Source organism: Suricata suricatta, chromosome 4 (assembly GCF_006229205.1).
Source record: "Suricata suricatta isolate VVHF042 chromosome 4, meerkat_22Aug2017_6uvM2_HiC, whole genome shotgun sequence".
In the NCBI taxonomy this organism is placed as follows: Eukaryota; Metazoa; Chordata; class Mammalia; order Carnivora; family Herpestidae; genus Suricata; species Suricata suricatta.
The window spans coordinates 74058270-74071806 of NC_043703.1; the positions used below are offsets into that span (position 1 = coordinate 74058270).

A 13537-nucleotide genomic window follows, 5' to 3' on the forward strand; every position below is an offset into this window, starting at 1 on the left:
AGAGCCTGGAGCCTGCTTCTGGATACTATGTCTCCCTCTCTCTCTCTCTCTGCCCCTCCCCTGCGCATGCTCTGTCTCTCAAAAATAAACATTAAAAAAAAGTAAAACAAAAACAAAAACAAAAAAGCTCATTTGCCTAATTGAAAATTTTTGGCCAGGTTCAGATTAGCATAGTTTATGATGCTTATGTGTCTCAGAATCAGAATCTCCCATGTAAATACTCTGGTATAAAAGATGTTATATGTTTTGACAAAAAAGTCAGCGTCAGTTTTGTCAAATAGCTTGTAAGTTGAAGCATTAAAGATAAGAGAAACACAAACAAGCCTGGAGTTGGGTCAGGGGATCACGGTGGTGTTAGAAAATGCTTTCTTTTTAGTCTTTTGCATCCCCTCGCCAACTCCTGTTTGCATGCCTCCAGACTTGGGGGGAATTCCTGTCAGACGGAGGAAAACTGGGAAGTACAGGCTGGTGTGGGGAAGGGCAGGCATTGGCACAGACAGTGGACCAGGGTTGCCAGCTGCCTCGTGCATCCAAGAGATGGCCACACGTGCACGAGCGTGCGCACACACACACGCACACACTGTGCTAAAAGGAAGGAGGGGCTGAGGGAAGTAGGTAAAGGAAGGCTGCTGTCCCCTGAGAACAGGGCAGAGGGGACTTGGCAACCAACTGCAGTGCTGCAAAGGCTAGCCGGAATCAGAATGAGTCGTCAAGGTCATTGTTAACACATTGATACGCAGCCTTCGCCTCGTCATCACTTTATTACAAATGTAGCGGAATTCCTTGCTCTGAGGTCATGTGTGGGACATGGCGAAGCCAGCCTGTGTCTCAGGTTTTGAGGTCTGTTACCTGGCCTTGGCACATGGTGTAAATCTTCCCTCAGGCACGTTGGTGACCTGAACTGAGCAGAGGCTGCAGGCGGCTTGTGTAGATAGTTGGAGAGAAGGCAGGGGGCAGAAGACCGTTCTGTGACTTTTCCTGATACTCCTTAGTTGTAGGGACACAGTACTCACCCTAAAGGTCATGGAGAAGCCACACTGGGCTCAATGGGGATTTTAAACTCTAACTGAATGGAAGAAGAAGGGAAAAATAACATGAAACTGAAAACACACATGGGGAAGGGGGGGTCATGATTAAGTGCAGGACCACATTCTCAAATGCTGCATGTTTCTAACACTGCAGTTTTCAGAGCACATGAGGCTGCCAGAGGAAACCACTGGCCGCCCTCCCCACAAATCACGCAGATGTATCCACACACATGTTCTAACTCATCATTTCACAAAACCGGCTCACAGGTAGTCATTGGACTTTCTCAAGATGTACTGTGCATAGATGTAATCCAGGCAGCTTGACCAGAATGGGATTTCCCAGCACCAACCCTGGGGAGCTGCCCTGCCCACCAGCGGTGGAGCCCTAGAATCTGCATTTTTCCAAGCGCTCCCCATTCATTCGGACCCAGGTGCTTTGAGAACCCCACTTAGAGAAGTACCACTGGGAATATATAGTAAAATAATAGTTCTTCAGAGGTCCATTGCTTGTTTATTTAAAAAAAATTTTTTTATGGGCGCCAAGGTGGCTCAGCTGGTTAGGCGTCTGACTTCAGCTCACGGTTCCCAGGCTCAAGCCCCACATTGGGATCTGTGTTGACAGCTTGGACCATGGAGTCTGCTTCAGGTTCTGTTTCTCCCTCTTTCTCTGTCCTTCCCCCGCTCACGCTCTGCCCCCCTCTCTCTCTCTCTCAAAAATAAACATTTATTAAAAAAATTTGTTTCACGTTTTTATTTAAGAACTCTCTACACCCAGTGTGTGGCTTAGACTCATGACTCCAAGGTCAAGAGGCGCAGGCTCTCTGAACTGAGCCACCCAGGCACCCCATCTACAGTTTGTTTAGATCACAAGTTCAAAGCTTTAACCACAGCTGGACAGTTGATAGGGTGATGCAAATGTAGCATTAAAGATACACATAAATATATCTTCAACTCATCTGAGTTAGTAGTGAAGACTTTTTGCATTGTGTGCCTGGGTTGATCATGCCAATCCTGGTTCAGCCGAATGGAGCATACAAACTCATTCAGTCTCAAGTACTTACTTTTGGTGTTGGCAAGGTCTATCTCTTCTTCGGCTTTACATTCGTAGAGAGATGCCAACAGCGTAGCTGAATGTTCTCCACGTGCCCGTTCTTTTGCTCAGTGGCATGGTACTCCTCTGCTCGACCTTAGCTGCCTTCCCACGCACATTTGCCTTGGCAATGACACGCATGGAACACAAGAGAGCGGGTGCTTACATGATGGTATGTTATGCTTTCTCTCCCTTCCGGTTTTACCGAGATGTAATTGACATATAACATTTTGTATGTTTACAGTGTACCACATAATGACTTGGTAACTTATGAAACAATTAACACAAGTTGAATTAGCTTATTAATTAACACCTAATTACAATTTTTTCCTTGTGATGAGATCTGTTAAGATCAACTGTCTTAGGGGCATCTGGGTGGCCTCAGCTGGCTTTGGCTCTGGTCATGATCTCATGGTTCGTGGGTTTGAGCCTGGCGTTGGGATCTGTGCTAACAGCTCGGAGCCTGGAGCCTGTCTTCGGATTCTGTGTCTCCCTCTCTCTCTGCCCCTCCCCTCCTCTTGCTGTCTCTCTCTGTCTCTCAAAAATAAATAAAAAACAAGAAAAAAAAGATCGACTATCTTAGCAGCTGTCAAATAATGTTTTTTTTAAAAAAATCAAACACTGTGACAGTTTCTCCCATTTCAGGGGCAGAGGCCCTTGTGGTGTGAAAGATTTGGTCAATCAGTTGTCGACTCCGGGAAAAGAGAATACTCCGTCTCCCAGATTTTGGGCCTTGATTGTGTGATGGTTACTGAAACATGTACACGTACATGAACACGTGCATGTCACACACGTACGCACACAACAGCAGCGTTGAGTTCACTGGCAGTTTTGAGACTGGAATCGTGCTTGTTAGCTTGGAGAAAAAGAGCACCCTTCCCTGGGGTGAAGTCCTCCATGAATTATGTCTCTTGTAACTTTAAGTGGGGGAAATTTTTTGTTTATAGGCTTCCAGAAGGAAAGGACAGAGCACTGGGCAAGAACAGCTCCTAGCGAAAGGTCACATTTTTGTCATTCTGTGCTGATTCATCACACATTGAGATCTACTCAATGCCTTTCCTGGCAGAAATGGAAAGGACAGTAAGTGGAACAAATGAAATCACCCTCAAGACAAAGGTTATGAGAGTGACACATTTCTCAACCTTGAAAATGTGGGGTTTTTTCCTCCATTTTGAGGGTGCAGCTAGGGAATGTAGGTTTATACTGGTAGGGCATTTTGTGTTGCACAGATGGCTGGGGTGTGAGGTGGGCAGGGTGAGTTCTGCTGTTTCTACGTTTTGTCTGGTAGGCAAACTAAGGCCCTGACGGTGGAGGACAGAATTGGCCTGTGACTGTTGGGTGATCCTGGGCTGACCTGCTGTCCCAGAGGTACCACCTGACCAGCCCAGTGGGTCTCTGATGCCTTCTAAAACCCAGGCACCTGGGTGGCTCAGTCGGTTAAGCATCTGACTTTGGCTCAGGTCTATTCTCTCACGGTTTGTGAGTTCAAGCCCTGTATCGAGCTCTGTGCTGACAGCTCAAAGCCTGGAGCCTGCTTCCGATTCTGTGTCTCCCTCTCTCTGCCCCTCCCCCACTCACATTCTGTCTCTACAGTCTCTCAAAAATAAACAAACTTAAAAAATTTTTTTCCTTTCTCTTTTCTTTTTTTTTTCTTGGAACTTGTTCTCAAAAAATAAAAGTCTCAAATTTCTTTTGTTTGTAAGATTTTCTTCCTCAAATGACACTCTTTAAAAAAATAGATTTTATTTTGGAAGGCATCTGGGTGGCTCAAGCATCCAATTGAAGCATCCAATTCTGGATTTGGGCTCAAGTCATGATCTCTGGTTCATGAGTTCGAGTCCTGCACTGGGCTCCTGGCTCTGACAGCACAGTGGAGCCTGTTTGGGATTCTCTCTCCTCTTTCTGCCTCGTCCCTGCTCACACTCTTCTTCCCTCTCTTTCTCTCTCTCTCAAAATAAATAAACTTAAAAAAAAGATTTTATTTTTAAGTAATCTCTGCACCAATGCTGGGTTCAAACTCACAACCCCACAATTGAGAGCCACATGCTCTGCTGACCTAGCCAGCCAGGCGCCCCGAAGATGACACTTCTTAATGTCACTTTATTTCTACATATAATTTGTACTGCTCATTGTCAAACCTTTTGTGTAAGTCTCTTAAGCGTGCCTCTGGGAAATCTATATCTGGAAAATTGTCTTCTGTATGACTGATTTATTTCTTCCTATCAGATTAGGAGATTTATGTACTTGTTTTCCAGAAAGCTTAGAGTTCAATGATTTGGTTTTAATGTTCAGCGAGGGACTTTGTATCATCCTAAATTAGCTTCCTCCCCTTTTATGAGGCTCTAAATTGTGTATTTCAGCTTTATTTTATATGCACTTTTCTTATGAGCCAAAGCTTCTTGGAAAGAGGCAGGGTGTGTGTACACATTTTGAATAAACACTTTTTGATCTGAGTTTAATTTGCTATAACGTAAAAACGTCAAATGCCCTAAATAAAGTTGTAATATTATTCAGTGGAATTGGGTGGGTCATATAAGACATTTTATTTAACAATACAAATGCTTTAAGAACAGGTGTTATAGCGCAAGAAATTTAGTGTGTAGAACAGCACTGTACGCACTACCACACTATAATATAAGACAAAGGGCACTGAAAGGAAATGAATGTGCAGGGCAGCTGAGAAGTTAGATGGAGGAATGCGAGAGCTTAATTTCAGCTTGAATGATCTCGAAGCAATCCCTATGAAATGTCACGAAGGAAGAAGAGATCTGCCCCAGGCCCCCGTGATCTGTGTTCGCTCTCAGCTTCAATGGGCGCTGCACTCTGGATCCCAAAGCCCCCAGGTCAGCCACTTAGCAGATCAGCCACTTAGCAGGTGTGTGCTGTTGGGGACCAACTGATGCTTCTCCGAGCCTCCCTTTGCTGCTCTGCAAACTGAGAATATATCATAGCAGCCACCTCATTGGACAGGGCTGACAGTTTCGCAAAGTGACTGAGGAGAAGAAATTCCTACAGTGCCTGACACCCTTCTCCTTGGAATTTGAATTTTACCCTGTAAAAAAGGTCAAGCGGGACGCTTTCATAATAAGTCCTGTACGGAGCCCTGTATTAAGTTCTTACAAAAAAAAATGTTTGTATATCACACACATAGAAACGTGCACAGACACTTAAGTACACAGGCAGCTGCTGGGATTTTCACAAAGTGAACATACTTGTGCATTAGATGAAGAAACAGCGCCCAGATACCCCCTCCCTGTCCCTTATCCCCACTTAGCACTACTCTTCCCTAAGAAGGTATCCATCCACCTTCTACACTTCAGATACTGTAGATGTGTGTTACTTACTTTGGAATTTTATATACATGGAGTTCTCTAGTGTTTACTCTTTTGTGTCTGGCTTCTTTCTTTCAACACAACATTGGCGAGATTCCTCATGAAGCTACAGTTTGTTTATTTCTGTGGCTCTATAGAAGTCTATTACATAATACCAAAATGTATGTATTAATATTACTGTCGGTGGAATCTGGGGCTCTCAGTCTGAGGGCGTGATGGATAAAGCTGCTATGAGCATTCGTGTATGGATCTTACAGTAGCTGTGAGAGGAGATGTGTACCTGGGGACTCGCTCCTGATTTGAGGCTGTGAATACTGACCAGCTCCAGCAAATCCCATCAGGCTCCCAGAGTGGTTGTGTCAGTTTGTGTCCCCAGTACAGGGTGGGTGTTCGTCTTCATCCTCATCAACACTTGGTATTGTCTGTCGTTTCCAGTTTGGCCTTCCCACTACATGGCAGTGTCGCCATAGCTTCTTAAGATCTTCCTTGTATTTCCCAAGTGACGCATGCTTCTCTTGCCTTGTTATCATTACCTTATATTTTTGAGATAAAATAAGATACTGATACTAAAAATGTGAATCTAGGAGCATCTGGTGGCTCAGTCAGTTAAGCGTCTGACTTTGGCTCAGGTCATGATCTCACCACGGTTTATGAGTGTGAGCCCCGCGTTGGGCATTGTGCTGACAGCTCAGAACCTGAAGCCTGTTTTGGATTCTGTGTCTCCCTCTCTCTCTGCCCCTCTCCCATGTGCGCTCTGTCTTTCTGTCTCTTTTGAAAATAAATAAACATTAAAAAAATTAAAAACAACAACAAACAAACGTGGATCTAAACATAAAGCCTTTTGCTATTAGAACTATAAACAACTTGGGGTGCCTGGGTGGCTCAGTCCCTTGAATGTTTGACTTCAGCTCAGGTCATGATCTCACGGTTTGTAGGTTCGAGCCCTGCATCGGGCTCTGTGCTGACAGCTCAGGGCCTAGAGCCTGCTTCAGATTCTGTCTCCCTCTCTCTCTGCCCCTCCCCCACTCATGCTCTGTTTTTCTCTGTATCAGTAATAAATAAACATAAAAAATTAAAAAACTATAAACAACTTGGTAAGTACAATTATAATGAATATTTTTAAATATTTTTTAAAATATTTATTTATTTTTGAGAAAGAGCGAGTTGGGGAGAGGCAGAGTGAGGAGGACAGAGGATCCAAAGTAGTCTCCCGCTGACAGCAAAGAGCTCTTCCTGGGGCTCAAACTCACCAACCATGAGATTATAAACTGAACCAAAGTCAGACACTTAACAGACTGAGCCACCCAGGTGCCTCTGAGTTTAAATATTTTTATTTCACAATTGAGCAGATCAAGTGCTTTTTAAATAATCAAGGAGAAATAGGATTTGCATGCATTCTTAATCTCCTGTCCATAATAAAATTTTCATCCTACAAGTAGAGAATGTATAGTTTTTCTTTCTTTCCCTTCTTTTTTTGTCCTTTAACACTTATAAAATTCAGTTTGGTACTTGATGATGAAGGACATTTCAAGTGGTTCAACAGAGTAGAGATTTTAGCATCATCAGTCTCTGATCAAAATCCAGTCAAATTAGATAATTGCATAAAGACCCAGTCTTAATGCTCAGAAGTTAGTGAGCACTCTCATCGAGCTCCACAGAGCACAGAGGACATTGAGGGTGAAATTTCAAGTTACCTAGGAAGCTTTAGACAGGAGCCCTCAGGGGCGCCTGGCTGGCTCAGTTGGTGGAGTATGCAGCTCTTGATCTTGGGGTTGTAAGTTTGAGCCCCAGGTTGAGTGTAGAGACTACTTAAACTTAAAAACAAGGAGACCTTATACCAAGACTTTGGGTCCAGGAATTGTTGTATTTAGAGGAAATAGTCTTTATTACCTTTTCTCTAAAAAAATAATTTTTATTTTTATTTTTTTAAGCTTTATTTATTTTTGAGAGAGAGAGAGCACAGCGGGGCAGGGGCAGAGAGAGAGAGAGAGAGGGACAGAAGATCTGAAGTGGGCTCTGCACTGACAGCAGCAAGCCTGATGCGAGCTTGAACTCAGAGCTGTGAGGTCATGACCTGAGCCAGAGTTGGACGCTCAACCGACTGAGCCACCCAGGTGCCCTTAGGAAGGAATTTTTAACATGCAGGTTAGAATTCATCTTAAGAGACTGGAAGAAAACATAACCAAAAAAGTCCCACAGGACCTAGGAAAAGGAACTTAAGATAATAATAATAATAAGTTGACAATAATGAAGTAGGCTCGAGGACGATTAAATCTTTGTATTTGGGTCAGAAATGTCTGAATTCTAACCTGGACCAGACTAGGGGCTGAAAACAAACGTCTCACTTCTCTGGGCACTTAGTTTCCTTCACTGTAAAACAATAGCACCAGTGATGATAATCATTCCTAAGACAGTGTAAATGGTCGTAGTAAGTATTAAAACTGTAATATTGTCATAGTGTAATTTAGGCAGTATAGATTTCCTCCACATATCTGCTATTGTGCTAACTTCTGTATACCGAAGACTCAAAGTTAATGTCACAGGAAGAGCCGGAGTCTGAGGAGGACTTTGAGTCACATGTTAAATACTCTGAAGACAGCACCTCAATTCCCTTTACCGTGGGGTCACCACGGCTCTCTGCAAGCCAAGAAAAGGTCGTCTGATGATTTTCATTTGTGGATATTTTCAGATTCTTTCTGAGCGACTTGTACCTGTCATAGATGGATATCAACCATGAGCTTGTGAGAAATTGTTATAATGTTACTTGTGTGGAGAAGATACTAGAAAACAGGTAGGAGGTTGATCTCAGCGGGTGGAAGAGTGCAGTCTTCCCTGCATTCCTACCTCCATGAAATCTGATAACGCAGACTGGTCGGTTTCCCAGAAGCAAATTAACTTGCCTGACCGGTCCTCCCAGGACACCAAACATCCTTATTTGTGGAAAAGACTGTCCAAACAAACAAACACACACACACAGAATGGTTGGGGTACCCTGCGTTTCCCAAGATCAGAGTCTGGCTTGGACCATGGACTGCCCCCCAGGGGCAACAGCCAGCCAAGGGGGAAGGGGAGCTTGTGATGGTGTCCAGCCAGAGCAGCTCCTGGGCCACAGAGCATCCACCTGGCTGGGTCTCAGCCTCGGGCAATAGTCCACAAGAGGCGAAATCGTTTCTCATGCTGTGTGTGCCAGAAGACTGACTGAGATGTGATGTATTTTTCTAACATTACGTGAAACCTGCCTCTGTCCAGCCCCAAAGTTAGGACTCTGCACCGTGCTGGCAACCAGGGGCTGCAGAGTACCGTGTGCACAGGGAGGAGGTTCTATGGCCACACGATGGACACAGGGACGGGCATGTGTATCGCCCACATCTGTGTCAGCTTGCACCACACTCAGAAACAAAATCAAGGGGGAAGCCTGAACTGGTGCTGCCATGATGTCCTGGGAGGCCTACCCCCGCCTCAGAGGCGTGCTGTTCGTACTTTTGTACTGAACCATCTAAGTTGTGTTACTTGAGGGTTTTGTCCGTCATGTTCTTACAGGCATGTGAACTGTGAGTTAAGCCGTCGACTAGGTGGGAAGCTGTGGGAAGCCTCTGGTCTTCTCCGGATGTCCCGGATGTCCCGCACATCCATGGTGGGGTGGGCTCTGTGACCTCTGAGTGAGCCCTTCCGTGCTAACTTCCGGACGTTCTCGGAGACTTCCACTCCCTGTCCTTCTCTCCACACTGCACGTGCCTTGTTGTCAGTCCCTGTGATCTGCCACGAGGATGTGAACAGCAGCAGGTGATTTCCAGTCCCCGTGGATAGATTGTGCCGAGGTCATCTGAGCTGCCTGCCTTTGTCTTGACATTTTACAACAATGACGTTATGCCGGGGGCTGGAGGTAAAGCTTTCTCAGAAGCCAGATACTTTCTGTCCTCATGTTCCTGCTCAGTCCCCTACCCCTGCCCTAGCTCTGTCCAGTGGCCTCACTGACACTTGTCGCGATCCCCCACCCCCACCCCGTGGACCACACGAGACACCCCCGTATGGACTCCCTCAGGGCGTCTCGGCCTGTCATACTCCAGCCATGCCCTGGCGACTTTCCTGTGCAGGCCCTGTCCAGCTTCCTCAGGTGCAGCTGGCAGCGTGGTGCCTCAGGCGCTCACGCCCCTCACCTCCTGCTTGGGGACTCCCAGAGGATGGCTGGCGTGGGATTCTGGGGGGGCCTCTGGGGTGCACACGTGTGCAAAATGGAAGGTGGGGGGGTTAACCCCAGTGGATGGTCAGTCCAGGGAAGTGGATGAATGAATGCTGTGTGTCCATTGGTTGAGTACAGTGGAGCCCAAGGGAGAGAATGGGCCCTGTGGGGGTTGCTTCTGGGACAAGAGGCTCCACAGAGGAAACATTCAGAGGTGAATCCTAAGAAAAGTGGGCAGTGCCAGAGGGAGGTGGGGGAGAGGGAGGTGGGTGAGGGCTGGAGACAGAGGTGGGAGGCTATCAAGGTCATGGGGGGGAGGTGCCTGGTGGCTCCTCTGTTAAGCATCCCACTTCGGCTAGGGTCATGATCTTGGGCTTCATGAGTTCGAGCCCAGCATCGGGTTCTCTGCTGTCAACACGGAGCCTGCCTCTGACCCCCTGTCCCCCTCTCTCTCCGCCTTGTGTTCTTCTATCTCAAAATAAATAAACTTAAAAATTTAGAAAAAGAAACACCAAGATCATGGGGGAAAGAGCTTGCTGATCATTGGGTAGGCTAGGGCTGGGAGGAAGGGGGTGGGCGGAGGTGCTGCGGTGGACGCAGGCAGCAGAGGCCTGGGGCCCAGGAGTTCCCCCGACCTTCTGTGCACAGGCGCCTTGCACAGGTCACCTCTCTGTCCACCCCTGCAGAGATCACCTGCCTGGGCCTCCCGCCATGTCCAGACCTCCTGTCCCTGGCTTTTCCAGGCCATCCCGGCTCGTTGTCCGGTGTCTCCTTCCTCATGGGAGAGCTGGAACATTCCTCGTTGCTGGGGAGTGAGTATGGCTGGAGGCGTGGCCTGGCTTTTTCACAGGAGTCACTCTTACTGGCCCCTCAGGACTCCTCAGGGTTCCCTTCTGAGCGCAGTTACACCTGGAAGATCATGGTTCTAAAGGATCTTGGGGTCTCGTGGCATAGTTTGATCTTAAGGTATTTGTTTCTGTTTTTTAAAAAACTTTTTTTTAACATTTATTCAGTTTTGAGAGACAGCAGAGAACAAGCGGGGGAGGGGCAGAGAGAGAGAGAGAGGGAGACACAGATTCCAAAGCAGACTCCAGGCTCTGAGCTGTCAGCACGGAGCCTGACACAGGGCTCGATCGAACCCATGGACCTTGAGATCATGACCTGACCAAAGTCGGCCGCTCAACTAACTGAACCACCCAGACACCCCAAAGTGTTTGTTTCTTGATCTTCATTAAGAACTGATCTTATATTTAAATTCATAATTTAAATTCATTTGGGTTTATCTACATTCGGGTATATAGATTTGATATATAATACACACACACACACACATATAGTTGTCTTGGTTTTGTTTTTACCTTTATCTAAAAAAATTTTTTAATGTTTATTTTTAAGAAAGAGAGAAAGAAAGAAGGGGGGAAGGGACAGAGAGGGAGAGAGACAATCCCAACCAGGCTCTGCACTGTCAGCGCAAAGCCCAACATGGAGCTTGAACCCACAAACCGTGAGATCATGACCTCAACTGACTGAGCCCCTCCCATGCCCCAACTTGCATCTTGAATCTGTTGCAGGAGACATAAGGAAATGTTCCAGGCAGATTGCTAGGAGCCTCCAACCACAGATTCCCTGCCCGACTCCTCCATTTCCAAATGAAGACCAGGGTCTGTGTCCGCTGGCCTGACGACATGGGGAGACAGGAAGTATAAAAGGATTTTGCTCTAAGGAACTCCTTGGACACAGTAGAATATGCTGAAATTTCTCTATAAAAGACACATTTTATCAGAAGAGGATAAATATTCAATGTCCTGGCCTTGGCACCCACAGCTTTGGGGAGGACCGGCCAGCCCCCGAGCCCGATCTGCCAGCTTCTCCCCCTTTCCTCCGTAGGCTCCTTGTCTTGTTCACATCCCTGCCCAGCTTGTTACTTATGACACACGTCTCCTGTTTTCCCCGGAAAGTTGTTCCACTGAGCTTCCTGCAGGGATATTTTGGGATGAAGAACCTTGACCTCATTTTTTTCTTTTTTCCCCTCTACCTTGCATAACAGCTCTGATTCCTAACGCTTGAGTTTTCTCTCTCCCCTGCTGTTTATGAATCCATAAGAAGAGGTCTCCTCTAGCATCCCGTTTTAAGTTTATGGGACCCATTTGTACATATAGAACCACACGAAGTTGTTTACCTCTGTTACTTTTTTTTAAATTTTAGATATAAAGTATCCAGTGTTTGAGAAGCAATGATATTTTGTTTGCTCGCGTTTTATTATGATGAAATGCAGAAAATGTCTTGTATGAGTGAAGTTTGCGTAGAGTTTCAGAACTAGAGTGCTGCCTGCCGTACTTCCTCTGAGCTTACTTTGACCTGGTTTTCATTTAGACTGGGATGTGAATTTTAACTTCTTTTTTCCTTTCATAAAGCAGTGCCGTGATGGATAAAGGATGAATGATCGCTTTTGGAAAATCACTGCATTTAGATGCAAATACCTAGTGAACCATAAACCACCGAAACTCCCCCGCGCCTGCTCACAGTTGCAGGGTGATATGCCTCAAGATCCTTCCTGCACATGAATGTTCACGTAGCAACGACCTGTGGGAAATAAGTACTAACACCACCCATTAAAGGTGTGAACTTGGGTAAGCCATTCTAACCCCAGGCTTTGACTTTCTTACCTGGAAATTAGGAGGATGAACTAGGTTGCAACCTGAGCACCCTTCTAGACCTGTCTGGAGCAGGTTGGGGGGAGGGGTGCAGGAGGAGGGGGGCTGATCAGAATGGTACTTCTCTCTACGGCCACTAGATGTTGATGTTTCTGAGAGTCCTTGGGCTCCTTCCTACTGATGCGAGCAGCGCTATGCTTCGGTTTCATGTTTGTAATATTCGGGGGCTGGTGACTCAGCCAATGACACTCAGATGGGAATTTTAAGAGACACCAAAACAGTCCCTTAGTTTTCCAGATGTCTGTTTGAAAGCTGACTGGAAACTGTAATGCTTCCAGGAATGGATTACTGGGTGTGCCATGGAATGGGAATTTACGAGGATTTCCCAAACATTAAGGAATCAACAGAGGAAGACTTATTCTGGATTATTGATATGCTTAAGGTGTAGACATCCTTAAAAATGGCATAGCCGTCACAGGCTTAGCCTCTGCGTGCGGCATCTGCCTGAGGCCCCTACATAGCTTGGCCTGTGCTGGGCCTTTCTGCATCACTGGTACCCTGTGCTTAGGGGCAGCTTGCAAAGGGGAGAGGGAAAGGGGGGACGTGGAGGGGGACATGAAGACGCCCACAAAGAATAATGACTTCAAGGACAGCACAGCAGATCCGTCCTATGCTCCTTCCAAGGTGGGAAAGGCCATGGTTCCCATCACAGCCTGTCACAGCAGCCCTGGTGTAGCAGGCCACTGGTTCATTTAGCCAGGAAAGAAGGAAAATCATTCAGGGGAAGTTAAAGAGAACTTCAAATCCATTTGCAGTAATCTTGGATAGGCAAATGTCAAGTTTGGCAAAATTAGCTCCATTCACGTAAGTTTTTCAGTAGGAAGGGGCTCTGAGAAGTAACCACCAAGTGGAAATGTCAGTGGTGTGGCATTAGGAAGATCAACACTCCCAGACGTCATGTTCCAAGTTAGTGCTGAGGGAATGGTATGATAGCGTGAGCATCATAGTCCTGATAAATCACCCAATTATGGAGTTAACTCCTTGTGGTAATATGTTCTCGGGCATTTATTTTTTATTTCTATTTTTTAAGTTTATTTTGTGAGAGCGAGCGAGCAGGGGAAAGGCGAGGGTGTGGGGGGAGAATTCCAAGCAAGCTCCACACTGTTAGCCCAACATGGGGCTTGAACTCACAAACCATGAGATCCTGACCTGAGCCCAAATCAAGAACTGGACACTTAACTGACTGAGCCACT

General features: G+C 46.2%; 1 long non-coding RNA gene across 1 annotated transcript in view; it reads left to right on the forward strand.

The window, feature by feature from the left end:
* The window catches only part of LOC115288919, a 75940-nt gene extending 63680 nt beyond the window's left edge, over positions 1-12260 (forward strand). The window contains exon 3 of the long non-coding RNA XR_003907271.1: positions 12045-12260. This is a non-coding gene — a long non-coding RNA (uncharacterized LOC115288919). The remainder of the gene's footprint in view (positions 1-12044) is intronic.
* Positions 12261-13537: the final 1277 nt, after the last annotated feature.